We start from the raw sequence: 13,221 nt of genomic DNA on the forward strand, positions 1-13,221 counted from the left end.
AGGAAGAGGGGCCTTTGCTGTTGTAGCCTGTTTGGTAGCTAACTATTGCTACATCACCTTTACACATAACTAAGTACAAGTAGTTAGTTACATGCTAGTTATTTGGCATACTTTGAGCTGCTGAATCAAAGTGATCAGCATGCAGGTACTAACAGGCTATTAAGGAGCAAACTACAGCTAACTGAACCAAGCCACTTGCAAAGAGGAAACCTGATCGCTAATATCTGCTGCCTGTTGCAGAGCTGTCAAGCAGTACTTTGTGATCTCATTAAACCTCAATATTTATTATGTGAGCTGCGTTTGGGGGCAACCCAAGAGCAACGCCCTTTTCAAGTCCGCATCCACACTAAGGAAGTCAATAGCATCATCTTCAATTCTATTCATACAATTGGCATCAGCTCCTTAATAGCCCTCAGCGCTTGAAGTTTATTCTGGGAGTATTATTATTATTTATTGAGTTTACATACTGCCCTATACCCGGAGGTCTCAGGGCAGTTCACAGAAAAGATCACAACATATATAATCAGAATAAAAACAACCCAATAACACACACACACCCGGATGAGTGCACAAATTCTTCTGAATATCAGAGGTGTTCTGTTGAGCTTAAAAGTTTTTTGACATCTACTTGGGAGTCATCATGAACCTTTTGGTCAGTCACAGAACAAGGACTTCAAAAATGCTGGCTGTCAGCTTTTGTATACTATTTATACTGAACTGCTAATTGGGGTGATTCCTGCCTGATATATTCAGAGAAACATCTGGCTTGGCAATGCACGAGTGGAAAGCTGTGTTTGTTTATGCAAAATCAAACCAAAGTCAGTCTTCCGTTGGCATTCAGACCCAATGAAGGCACAGGAGAATACAAAGAACCAAGGACTCAATGTGCCTTATATATTGCTTTTTAAAATTTGGCTCACTGAAATGAAATAATCTCTGAAAAGAGTAAAGTAAGTGCCAGTTCAGCACATTTACTATAGCTCGGATGACCACCACTGCAAATACTTGATAACTGCCACAGAAAACGATTAAGTTATATACATAGTATCTTTTCCTATCTCATTGATTGGACAAAATTTATTCACGCTATTCATTCATATTGCATAAGAAAGTGCAATTGAACCTATCTTTCCCCCTAAAAGATCTTGACTTAGAAATTTATGCAAAATAGTAGTTAACATTAGTTAAATTTGGCTAAATTAAATATTTATTTAAAAAAGCAAGGCTGTACCTATTGCAAGATACTACAATGGGCCACGGTGCGTTGCTGTAGAAGTATCCATGTTGACTGTCAGCAAGCTACGGTTTTGAGGCACAACACATGCACATAACGTAAACACGAATGTTGTTGTCAAAATATACTTTGCAAGAGTTGTTGGTTTCTGCTTGAGATTCTTCCATTTTTGTTCCAGACCAGTTCCCCTGCTTTGGTGTACAGCAGGGGTCAGCAAACCTTTTCAGCAGGGGCCAGTCCACTGTCCCTCAGACCTTGTGGGGGGCCAGACTGTACTTTTTTGGGGGGAAATGAACGAATTCCTGTGCCCCACAAATAACCCAGAGATGCATTTTAAATAAAAGCACACATTCTACTTATGTAAAAACACGCTGATTCCCGGACCGTCCGCGAGCCAGATTGAGAAGGCGAATGGGCCGGATCCGGCCCCCGGGCCTTAGTTTGCCTACCCATGGTGTACAGCAATGTAACCCATTTCCAGTCAAATCATTTGTTACAATCAAATCTTAAGTCATGTTCAGAGAGGAAAAGGGGTAATATCCAGTTATCGTGGAAGGAAGTACTGCATATTTGCAATGTCAAAAGAGTTGTTTTCAACAGCAGAGTGGACAAGGACAGGATTCCACACTTTCATCAATTTTCCGCAAGCAAGATTTGTGTCAGCGTGGATTTGTGTGCATGTTGGAGCCCTTTTGAAATGACTGAATGTGTCTTTTGATGTAAATAAGATAAAGGTAAAGGGACCCCTGACCTTTAAGGCCAGTCATGACCGACTCTGGGGTTGCGGCGCTCATCTCGCTTTATTGGCCGAGGGAGCCGGCGTTTGTCCACAGACAGCTTCCGAGTCATGTGGTCAGCATGACCAAGCCGCTTCTGCCGAACCAGAGCAGCGCACAGAAACGCCGTTTACCTTCCCGCAGGAGTGGTACCAATTTATCTACTTGTACTTTGACGTGCTTTTGAACTGTTAGGTTGGCAGGAGCAGGGACCGAGCAACGGGAGCTCACCCCATCGTGGGGATTCGAACTGCCGACCTTCTGATCTGCAAGTCCTAGGCTCTGGTTTAACCCACAGTGCCACCCGCGTCCCTTTGATGTAAATGGGGATGTACAATTTCTAGGCACACCTGCTAAGGCATAGCAATTGCTCACAACAAAGGTCTATGGAGGTGCTTCACTTTACTGAAAGAGTTTGAGTTGGACTGAAATACTCCCAGCTTCCAGTCTCATCAAATCTTAGGCTGAGTAAGGAAATAAAACCAGCTGTGAAGTAAATATATAGGACAGAACGTGGCTGCACTTTGATGATCAAATGTTCAACATAGAATGGAGCATTTGGCCCTAAGAGGAGCACTGAATGGGCCACAGTTCTAGCTACATGGTTTTTACAATAGCCTTTTAGCATAAAATACAGTTTAGGATATATTATATTATATCTTAGCCGGTGAGATTAATCTGAGGCATGCATGATTGTTGCTAATTGAAAACTTGGGAAGGCTTTTAATTGAGGATTTATAATTGAAGACTTATAATTAATGAACTTACCCCGACGAGTAAGAAGGAAGATACCTTTTTAAGTACAGGATTCCTATTGTGTTAATATTATGCTAATTGGGTCACACTGCAATCCTATTGAAATTAGCTGGATAGGTCAGGCATCTCAAATTTAAATGATCTCAGTGGGACTAAAGCATAGTTAAGTTATTCTGGATCCATTTCACCATTAAAAAATTATATATAAAAAAACACCTTAAAATTTATCTAAAGTGACTCTCTAAATCAAATATGCACTTACTTTCATTTTGCCATAAAAGCTGATTTCTTCATCAAAGAGCCTGCATTTTTTGTTGCACAGCATCTCCAAAATGCCTCTTCAGAAATGCAGTTAGCAAATACCCATAAATTGTCTCTTTTACAGCAGTACCACTTTTATCCAAGTTTAGATCTCTAAATTTATCATTGTACCACACGAATATGGTGTTGACATGTGTTCGCAGTCAAAATAATTTACATCAGGAAGTAAACACTTATACAGCTGGAGAATATATTTCAATATGCAGGAAGGATATCTGTAAAAGAACTGAAGACCAAATAATTCTGAACATCCTCACCTATTACCTGCCTTGTGTACCACAGTGAAAGGTCGTGATTAGCGCTGTCAACTACTGGAAGACAAAAATCTGGTACCTGGGCAGGGCTCTAAGGTCAAAACTAGAGGTTAAGGAGCAGATAAAATCATCATTAGCAAAAGATTCCAATGGAAGAGGGGGAAGTAATCAGTGGTAGAATTACTGCTATGTGTAATTAGGGCACAAGTCTAGAGACTCTACCCCATAGAGTTTTTTGCTCTCATCCCCTGTCCCACTGACACAAATCAGAATTGTAGAGTTGGAAGGGACCCTGAGGATAATCTAGTCCAACCCCCTACAATGCAGGAATATGCAGCTGTACCATACAGGGATTGAACTTGCAACCTTGGCATTCTCAGCACCATCCTCTAACCAACGGAGTTATCCAAGCTATATGCGGGAGCTATCCAACCTATGGGAAGGAGATTGACCGCGCCGACAGGGCTTGCATAGTTCTTGACCCTACTTTGGACACGGAGGGACGCAGGTCAAGTCCCACATCCATAGTTGCTCCCCACATGGGTTGGAGTTTTCCACAAGGTTTCTACCATAGACCTTCCCTCGACCATAGTAGGGGATCCTTCAGGACCAAGGTCCTCTCTGCTAACGTGAGCACCAGCCCCAATTCCCAGGCAGCTTCTAGCCATTTGTAGTTTTGCAGCCTAAGATGAGAGACAAGCCACAATTCCCAGAATTCTTGGAGGATGTGTGTGCTTTAAATGTATGGTGTGTTCACTAGTGGGCAAAATGTTGGAAACCTTTTGGGGAAAGTGCATTTCCGAGGTTTGATGGCTCATAACACCACTTTTCTTGGAGTAATACCATAAAATTATATATCAGTGGAAAGATAATATATGAAGAATTTAATGCAACAAAGTTTGTTCAATTATCTGTATTTTGTCAATAACCAGAAAAAATATCAACCTTGCTTAGGTTGATACATGCAGTAGCTTTCCTTCATTTGAATGTAGCCAATGAGCATGAGTATTTAGAGAGCCAACCAGGTGGTGGTGGTGGTGTTGTTGTTTAGTCATTTAGTCATGTCCAACTCTTCGTGACCCCATGGACCAGAGCACGCCAGGCACTCCTGTTTTCCAGTTGGTCAAATTCATGCTGGTAGCTTCGAGAACACTATCCAACTATCTTGTCCTCTGTCATCCCCTTCTCCTTGTGCCCCCCATCTTTCCCAACATCAGGGTCTTTTCCAGAGAGTCTTCTCTTCTCATGAGGTGGCCAAAGTATTGGAGTCTCAGCTTCAGGATCTGCCCTTCCAGTGAGCACTCAGGGCTGATTTCCTTCAGAATGGATAGGTTTGATCTTCTTGCAGTCCATGGGATTCTCAAGAGTCTCCTCCAGCACCATAATTCAAAAGTTCTTCATCAATTCTTCATCATAATTCATCAATTCTTTGGCGATCAGCCTTCTTTATGGTCCCCTTCATGGATCACTGCCTTGCCGTGGTGAAGGGGCTTGAATAACTCAGAGAAGCTATGAGCTATGCCGTGCAGGGCCACCCAAGATGGATAGGTCATAGTGGAGAGTTTTGACCAAACGTGATCCACCTGGAGCAGGAACCGGCAAGCCACTCCAGTATCCCTGTCAAGAAAACTCCATGGACAAAGACAACCAGGTGTTATGACTATTAAACCTCGGAAATACATTTTCCCTAAAAGGTTTCCACAGTTTTGGCCACTAATGTATGCAGAGGCTGTGAGATTAGCCTTGTGACCTGTAAGCACACATGTTGGGTTTTCTAAAGGGTGAAGATCAACAGTTGCTTCCCTTTCCCCTTCTCCACTTTTAGTCCTCCTGTTCAGGCAGAACCCCTAAAGTGGACCAGAGCTGTCTAGCTGTCTAGGGATCTGGTCCGGCAATGGACTCTTAGGGGACGGTTTTTAGTCACCACTGCACCAATGAGTGGTTTTGCACTACAAATTTAAAGAGAAAAAACAGGATTTAGGAGAGGAAATAAAAGTCACTTGGGCAAAAATTGCGAATATATGAAATGAATTTGGTATGTTGTCTTTGTCCTGTAACTACAAACTACAAAGGAAAGGGGGGTTATCCTGAGGCACAGAATTTTGGAAAACTGCTGCTGCTTAACTGCATTGTTGTACATAGGCTATTGTGGGACATTGTTGTTCTTTAGTCATTTAGTCATGTCAGACTCTTCGTGACCCTATGGACCAGAGCACGCCAGGCACCTCTGTCCTCCACTACCTCTCGCAGTTTGGTCAAACTCATGCTGGTAACCTCGAAAACACTATCCAACCATCTCGTCCTCTATCGCCCCCTTCTCCTTGTGCCCTCCATCTTTCCCAACATCAGGGTCTTCTCCAGGGAGTCTTCTCTTCTCATGAGGTGGCCAAAGTATTGGAGCCTCAGCTTCAGGAGCTGTCCTTCCAGTGAGCACTCAGGGCTGATTTCCTTAAGAATGGATGCGTTTGATCTTCTTGCAGACCATGGGACTCTCAAGAGTCTTCTCCAGCACCATAATTCAAAAGCATCAATTCTTCGGCAATCAGCCTTCTTTATGGTCCAGCTCTCACTTCCATACATCACTACTGGGAAAACCATGGCTTTAAGTATACGGACCTTTGTTGGCAAGGTGACGTCTCTACTTCTCAAGATGCTGTCTAGGACTGTCATTGCCCTTCTCCCAAGAAGCAGGCGTCTTTTAATTTCGTGGCTGCTGTCATCATCTGCAGTGATTTAGGAAGAGCTTTATTGGATTGGATTCTCGGATGGTGACCTAAACAGTAGCAGACAAAATTAAGGTTACCTAAGGTTATGGATATGGGACGCAGGTGGCGCTCTGGCTCGCCAGAGCAGCGATGTCACGCTGGCCACATGACCCGGAAGTGTCTCCGGACAGCGCTGGCCCCCGGCCTCTTGAGTGAGATGGGCGCACAACCCTAGAGTCTGTCAAGACTGGCCCGTACGGGCAGGGGTACCTTTACCTTTGCCTAAGGTTATGGATAATTAAGGTTATCCATAAAGGTTGCCTTTATGGAAGTTCTGATACCCATACAGACATGAGATAAGAACTGGCGTCACTGTGCTGGTCCCAGGGGGGATAAGGTACTATTACCGTAGGCCAAGATCAACAGGGAGCCGGGCGGGGTAGCAGGAACGATGGTAGGGCAGAAGCAGGAAGCCAGGCGAGGAACAGGAACACTGGTAGGGCAGAAGCAGGAGTCCAGGCGAGGAACAGGAACACTGGTAAGGCAGAAGCAGGAATCCAGGCGAGGAACAGGTACACCGGAGAGTCAGAAACAGGAAGCCGGGCGAGGAACAGGCACACTGGGAGTGCCGAACAAGGACTGGGTAAAGCAGATACTTCACAACGACGTTGCTCCCGCAACCTGGGACCGGGCTGCCTGACCTTTATCTTCTTCTAAGGCCGGGGGCGGTCCCGGCCCCCAGAAGCCCCGCCTCTCTTGGCCTTAAGGCGAGCACTCCTCCTGGGAGACACCAGTTCCCTTCGCCTCTCTGCCCTAAGCCTCTGCAGATCAGGAGAGGCCGAAGGGTTACTGGGCCCCGGGGGAGGCTCACCTGTAGCCACTGAGTCTTCCAGCACCTCTGGGGCCTGAATGATTTCACCTGGTGCCTGCTCTTGAGTTTCCTCAGCATCTAGGCCTTGCCCCAGTTCAGCCGGCCCTGGAGGCGGGGACTCCTGTGCCGGCTGGGATTCCTCCGGATCGCTCTCAGACTCGGAATCCCAGGCCATCACACCATCCCCCCTCCCAGGCCCCCCCCTCACTTGAGGGTCCGGACCCGGCTTGCTGGGGTACGCTGCATGAAACTCCCGGATGCAGGCAGGTGCGTGGACGTTGACCGCTGGTTCCCAGGAACGGTCCTCTGGCCCATACCCCTTCCAGTCAATGAGATACTGCAGCCTCCCCCTGCGGTATCGGGAGTCCAGAATGCGTTCCACCTCGTACTCAGGCTCTCCCTGCACCAAAACTGGCTGCGGTCGGGGACGGTCCGGGTGGAACTCGTCGGGTGGGGCCACCGGACTCAGAAGGGACCTGTGGAATACCGGGTGAACCTTCAGGTTTGCTGGCAACCGGAGACGGAATGCCACAGGCGAGACCTGGTCCACGATAGGGAACGGGCCGGTGAACCGGGCGTCCAGCTTCCGCGAAGGTCGAGAAGGGTGGAGGTGGCGAGTGGAAAGCCATACCAAGTCACCGACGTGAAGTTCCGGCCCCACCTGGCGGTGGCGGTCGGCCTGGACCTTGTACGCCTCCTTGGCCTGGCGCAGCTGCTCCATCAACAGCTGTTGCTGGGACTGGAGCTCCTGAAGCCACTCTGTCACCGCAGGGACCGCAGATGCCGGCAGCACATCCGGAAACAATCGTGGATGAAGGCCATAACTGGCTTGGAACGGGGTCTGCTGGGTGGACGCATTCACCGCGTTGTTATAAGCGAACTCTGCCAATGCTAGGTGGTCGACCCAGTCGTCCTGCTGGTAGCTGCAGTAACACCGGAGGTACTGTTCCAGCACCGCGTTCGCCCGTTCCGTCTGGCCATCAGTCTGTGGGTGGTAAGCAGATGAGAGACAGACCTCTGTTCCGAGGGCCTGGTGCAAAGCATGCCAAAACCGGGACGTGAACTGAACGCCGCGGTCGGACACTACACGCTCAGGTAGGCCATGCAGGCGGAAGACATGCTGAAGGTACAGCTGCGCGGTTTCCTTAGCTGAGGGTATGGATGGGCAGGGGGCACAGTGCACCATCTTCGTGAAGTGGTCGGAGAAAACTAGAAGGCAGGTGCAGCCACGAGACGGGGGTAACTCCACTACAAAGTCTAGAGAAACTGTGTGCCAAGGACGTGGTGGAACCGGCAACGGCTGAAGAAGGCCGGGGGGTCGCCCGGTAGGCCCCTTGGCCCGCCTGCAGACGTCACAACCAGCGACGTAGCGAGCCACGTCAGCCTTCAAACGGGGCCACCAAAACTCACGGCTTACCAGATGGGTGGTCCGATACCGCCCAAAGTGCCCCGCCGCTGGAGCGTCATGGGTCATCCGGAGAACCTCAGCCCGCAGCGGCCCTGGTGGGATGTACAGGCGCCCGTGGTGCAGCAGAAGACCCTGATGCGAGACCAGCCCTGGATACTGAGGGCATGATCCTTCGGCCAGTTCCCGGAGTCGTTCCTGGGCCCAAGCGTCGACCCGCTGCTGTTCCCGCACCCGAGCCTGCAGTGGCTCAACCTCCTGGGTGGCCAGGAATGCAGCTGGTGGTAGGATCGTGGTGGGTGCTGCTTGCTGAACCGTGTCTGCGTTGTCTTCAGGTTTCCGGGACAGGGCATCCGCCTTCTGGTTTTGGGAGCTAGGGATGTAGCGGATCCGGAACTGGAACCGGGAAAAGAACAACGCCCACCGGATCTGCCTTTGGTTCAGCTTGCGGGTGGTCTGGAGGTATTCCAGGTTCCGGTGGTCGGTTCTCACCTCCACCGGGTGTCTTGCTCCTTCAAGATGGTGGCGCCAAACCTCAAAGGCCACCTTGATGGCCAGTAGTTCCCGCTCCCACACGGTATAGTTACGCTCCGCTGGAAGGAGCTGGCGGGAATAGAAGGCGCAGGGTAAGAGTGGCGCTTCCGGTTCGTGCTGCTGAGACAAGACGGCACCGAGAGCCGTACTGGAGGCGTCAGTCTCTACCACAAAGGGTCGAGAAGGATCCGGATGTTGCAAGATTGGCGCTCTCTGGAAACAGGCCTTCAACCCTTGAAATGCCTCCTCCGCCTCCTTGTCCCAGGAAAACGGCGTCTTGGGGCGCAGAAGCCGGGTCAACGGGGTGGTGCGGTGAGCATAATCCGCAATGAAGGTCCGGTAATAGTTGGCGAACCCCAGGAAACGCTGTAGGTCCTTGCGGTTCCGAGGTGCCGCCCATTCTCGAACCGCTGCCACCTTCCCAGGATCCATCTGCACCCCACCTGGTGAGAGTCGATGACCCAGGAAGTCCACTGACTGCTGATGGAACTCGCACTTGCTGAGCTTTGCATACAGACGATGCTCGCGCAAGCGCTGCAGCACGGTCCGGACATGGCCCTCGTGGCACGCCGGGTCACGGGAGTAAACCAGAATGTCATCCAAGTACACCACCACGTACTTGTCTAGCAAGTCCTGGAACACATGGTTGATGTACCGTTGGAACACAGCAGGCGCGTTGCACAAACCAAAGGGCATAACCAGGTATTCGAACTGTCCGTACCGGGTCCCGAATGCTGTCTTCCACTCATCCCCGGCGCGGATCCGAATCAAATTGTAGGCTCCCCGGAGGTCTAGCTTGGTGAACACCTGCGCCCCTTGCACCCGCTCCAGTAACTCCGAAATAAGGGGCAAGGGGTACCGGTCCGGGATGGTAATTTTGTTCAGGGCCCGGTAATCATGGCAAAGGCGGAGCTCCCCACATTTCTTTTTAACAAAGAGCACTGGCGCAGCAGTAGGCGAGGTAGAAGGTCTAATGAACCCACGCTCCAGGTTCTTGCGCAAGAAGTCCTGCAAAGCCTCGCGCTCTGGCTCTGTTAACGAGTATAAGCGACTCACCGGTAGAGGCGCTCCGGGCTGGAGGTCTATGCCGCAGTCAAAGGACCGATGCGGCGGCAGCTGGTCTGCCCCCCGTTCCTCGAACACGTCGCGATAGTCCCGGTACTCAGCGGGGAGCGTTGCAGCAGCCTCCTCAGTGGGCGCAGCTGCTAGCATCTCAGTCTCAGCAGGAGAACTGGGGTCTGGGAAGTGTACAGTCCGTTTGACCCAGTCAATCTGCACATTGTGAGCCTCTAGCCAGTCCATCCCAAGCACCAGGGGGAACCGGGGCATGGAGGCAATATCCAGAGTTCGCATCTCACGGTGCTGCTGGAGGCACAGGACCAGGGGCTGGGTCTCTTGAGTGACGGCGCCCGAACGCAGTGGCCGTCCGTCGATTGCCTCCACCTGTACCGGTTCTGGCTTGTTCCGAAGTGGCACCCGATGCTGGGCAGCAAAAGCAGCGTCCATATAAGAGCGGGTTGCCCCTGAATCCACCAGAGCATGGGTAAGAATCCATGGCCCTCCTGGAGGGTATAGATGTACCGGAACCATAAGGTGTTGTAATTCAATTGGTGCGGCCCCATTCTGTGCTGTTTGGGACCCCAGGTAGCCAGGGCCATCAGCTACTGGGGTTGGCGGTTTCTCAGGACAGGACCGTGCATAGTGTCCGCTTCCGCCACAATAGAGACATAGATTCCCCTCCCGACGCCGCGACTTCTCTGCGGGGGAGAGGCGTGGCCGCACTGCCCCAAGCTGCATGGGTTCCTCCAATGACTCAGCTGGGCCTGTGGGGCTGCTGGTAGACACTGGGGCCGAGAACTGGAGGTGCCGGCGGCCCCGAGCCTGACGCCGGTCCTCTAGCCGATCGTCTATCTGTAGACTCCGCTGAATAAGGGCGTCTAGCGTGGTGGGGCGTTCCATTGTGGCCAGCTGGTCCAGTATCTCATCTGAAAGCCCCTCGAGATACTGGTCCCGAAGAGCAGAGTCGTTCCAGGTCAAGTCCTGTGCCAGCAGCCGGAATTCTGTGGTGTATGCGGCCACCGTGGACTTGCCCTGTCTCAACCGCCGAATCGCCCGGTTGGCTTGACTCCCCTTCTGAGGGTTGCCGAACGCGGCCTCCAACAGATTGCAAAACCCCCCGTAGTCTGCCAGCAAGGGGGAGTCTTGCCTGAGCAGCGGCAACGCCCACTTGGCCGCCTGGTCCTTTAACAAACTAATCAAAAAATGCACCTTGGTGCGGTCGTCAGGGAAGTTCCGGGCGCGCCCCTGAATATACAGCTTGGCCTGGGCAAGGAACATGGGAAAGCTGGCCGGAGCCCCATCAAATTTCTCAGGCAAGGCCACTGGGTACTTGCCAGAAGCCGGGGCGTCGGCCCCAGGAGCCGGTAGGGCGTCCAAACGCTGCTGTAGTGCCGTAACCACGTTACTGAGCTGCTGCACGGTGTGCCTCAAGGCCTGGTTTTCCTGGGCTATTGCCAACAGTCTAGCCGCTTGGTCGGCCATGGCCTCTGACTCTTCCCGAACGCACCCCAACAAAGAGGGAGTGCGGGTGTGGCGGGAGCAAACTGTGCTGGTCCCAGGGGGGATAAGGTACTATTACCGTAGGCCAAGATCAACAGGGAGCCGGGCGGGGTAGCAGGAACGATGGTAGGGCAGAAGCAGGAAGCCAGGCGAGGAACAGGAACACTGGTAGGGCAGAAGCAGGAGTCCAGGCGAGGAACAGGAACACTGGTAAGGCAGAAGCAGGAATCCAGGCGAGGAACAGGTACACCGGAGAGTCAGAAACAGGAAGCCGGGCGAGGAACAGGCACACTGGGAGTGCCGAACAAGGACTGGGTAAAGCAGATACTTCACAACGACGTTGCTCCCGCAACCTGGGACCGGGCTGCCTGACCTTTATCTTCTTCTAAGGCCGGGGGCGGTCCCGGCCCCCAGAAGCCCCGCCTCTCTTGGCCTTAAGGCGAGCACTCCTCCTGGGAGACACCAGTTCCCTTCGCCTCTCTGCCCTAAGCCTCTGCAGATCAGGAGAGGCCGAAGGGTTACTGGGCCCCGGGGGAGGCTCACCTGTAGCCACTGAGTCTTCCAGCACCTCTGGGGCCTGAATGATTTCACCTGGTGCCTGCTCTTGAGTTTCCTCAGCATCTAGGCCTTGCCCCAGTTCAGCCGGCCCTGGAGGCGGGGACTCCTGTGCCGGCTGGGATTCCTCCGGATCGCTCTCAGACTCGGAATCCCAGGCCATCACAGTCACCCTCCTTCACAAACAATAGCTTACTTAAATCAGTTCTATGTCTTCAGCTAATAAGAGCTTGCATTATTGTCTTCTCATCGTCGCCCACAAGGAAGGGTGGTGGTGTACAAATATATGCCATAGTTTCAACTTGCCAACATCCAAAATGTGTGATATGAGCTTTTGGAGGATGTGTGAAGGAGAACAAAAGTGAAAGATACAAGAATAAACTAGAAATGAGTTGAGTTTAATTTCTGGAACCAAAAAGGACGTCCCTGTTTTCATCGGAGAAATGTTGGAGGGTATGGAATAGGGCGTCCCTATTTTCGGAGAAATGTTGTGGGGTATGTACTTCAACTAAGAAAATGATTGCTCAACTGAGCGATTTGTGACTGTGAATGTTAAAAATCCAGAAATGGAGAATTTCTGTGGTGTCCCTCTTTCCCTTGATGGCCCTAAAGGTAAAGGTAAAGGGACCCCTGACCGTTAGGTCCAGTCGTGGCCGACTCTGGGGTTGCGGCGCTCATCTCGCTTTACTGGCCGAAGGAGCCGGTGTACAGCTTCTGGGTCATGTGGCCAGCATGACTAAGCTGTTTCTGGCGAACCAGAGCAGCGCACGGAAATGCCATTTACCTTCCCACCTATTTATCTACTTGCACTTTGACTTGCTTTCAAACTGCTAGGTTGGCAGGAGCAGGGCCCGAGCAACGGGAGCTCACCCCATCGCGGGGATTTGAACCGCTGACCTTCTGATCGGCAAGTCCTAGGCTCTGTGGTTTAACCCACAGCACCACCCGATGGCCCTAAGCACGTGCTTATTTTTCTCAGTAGTTAATCCAGCCTTGCCAATGGCTCCCAGCAAACTCTGCTTAAGTTATAGCTGTGGGAAATTCAGATGAGGTAAGCATGAGCCTACTAACTCAGAGCAAACTACTAACTGCTGCCTCCAAAAAATGTATGTGAAGCCGGATAGAAGAACACTTTCTCTTGATGTCAACGTGATCTGAAAGTTCACACCCACGTTAGACCTGGTTTGCTTTCTCTTGTTATCATAAAACAATTCCACCTTTGTTGGCTCAAAACAGTCCTGCTGGAAGCCA

This window comes from Podarcis muralis, chromosome 10 (assembly GCF_964188315.1).
Source record: "Podarcis muralis chromosome 10, rPodMur119.hap1.1, whole genome shotgun sequence".
Lineage (NCBI taxonomy): Eukaryota > Metazoa > Chordata > Lepidosauria > Squamata > Lacertidae > Podarcis > Podarcis muralis.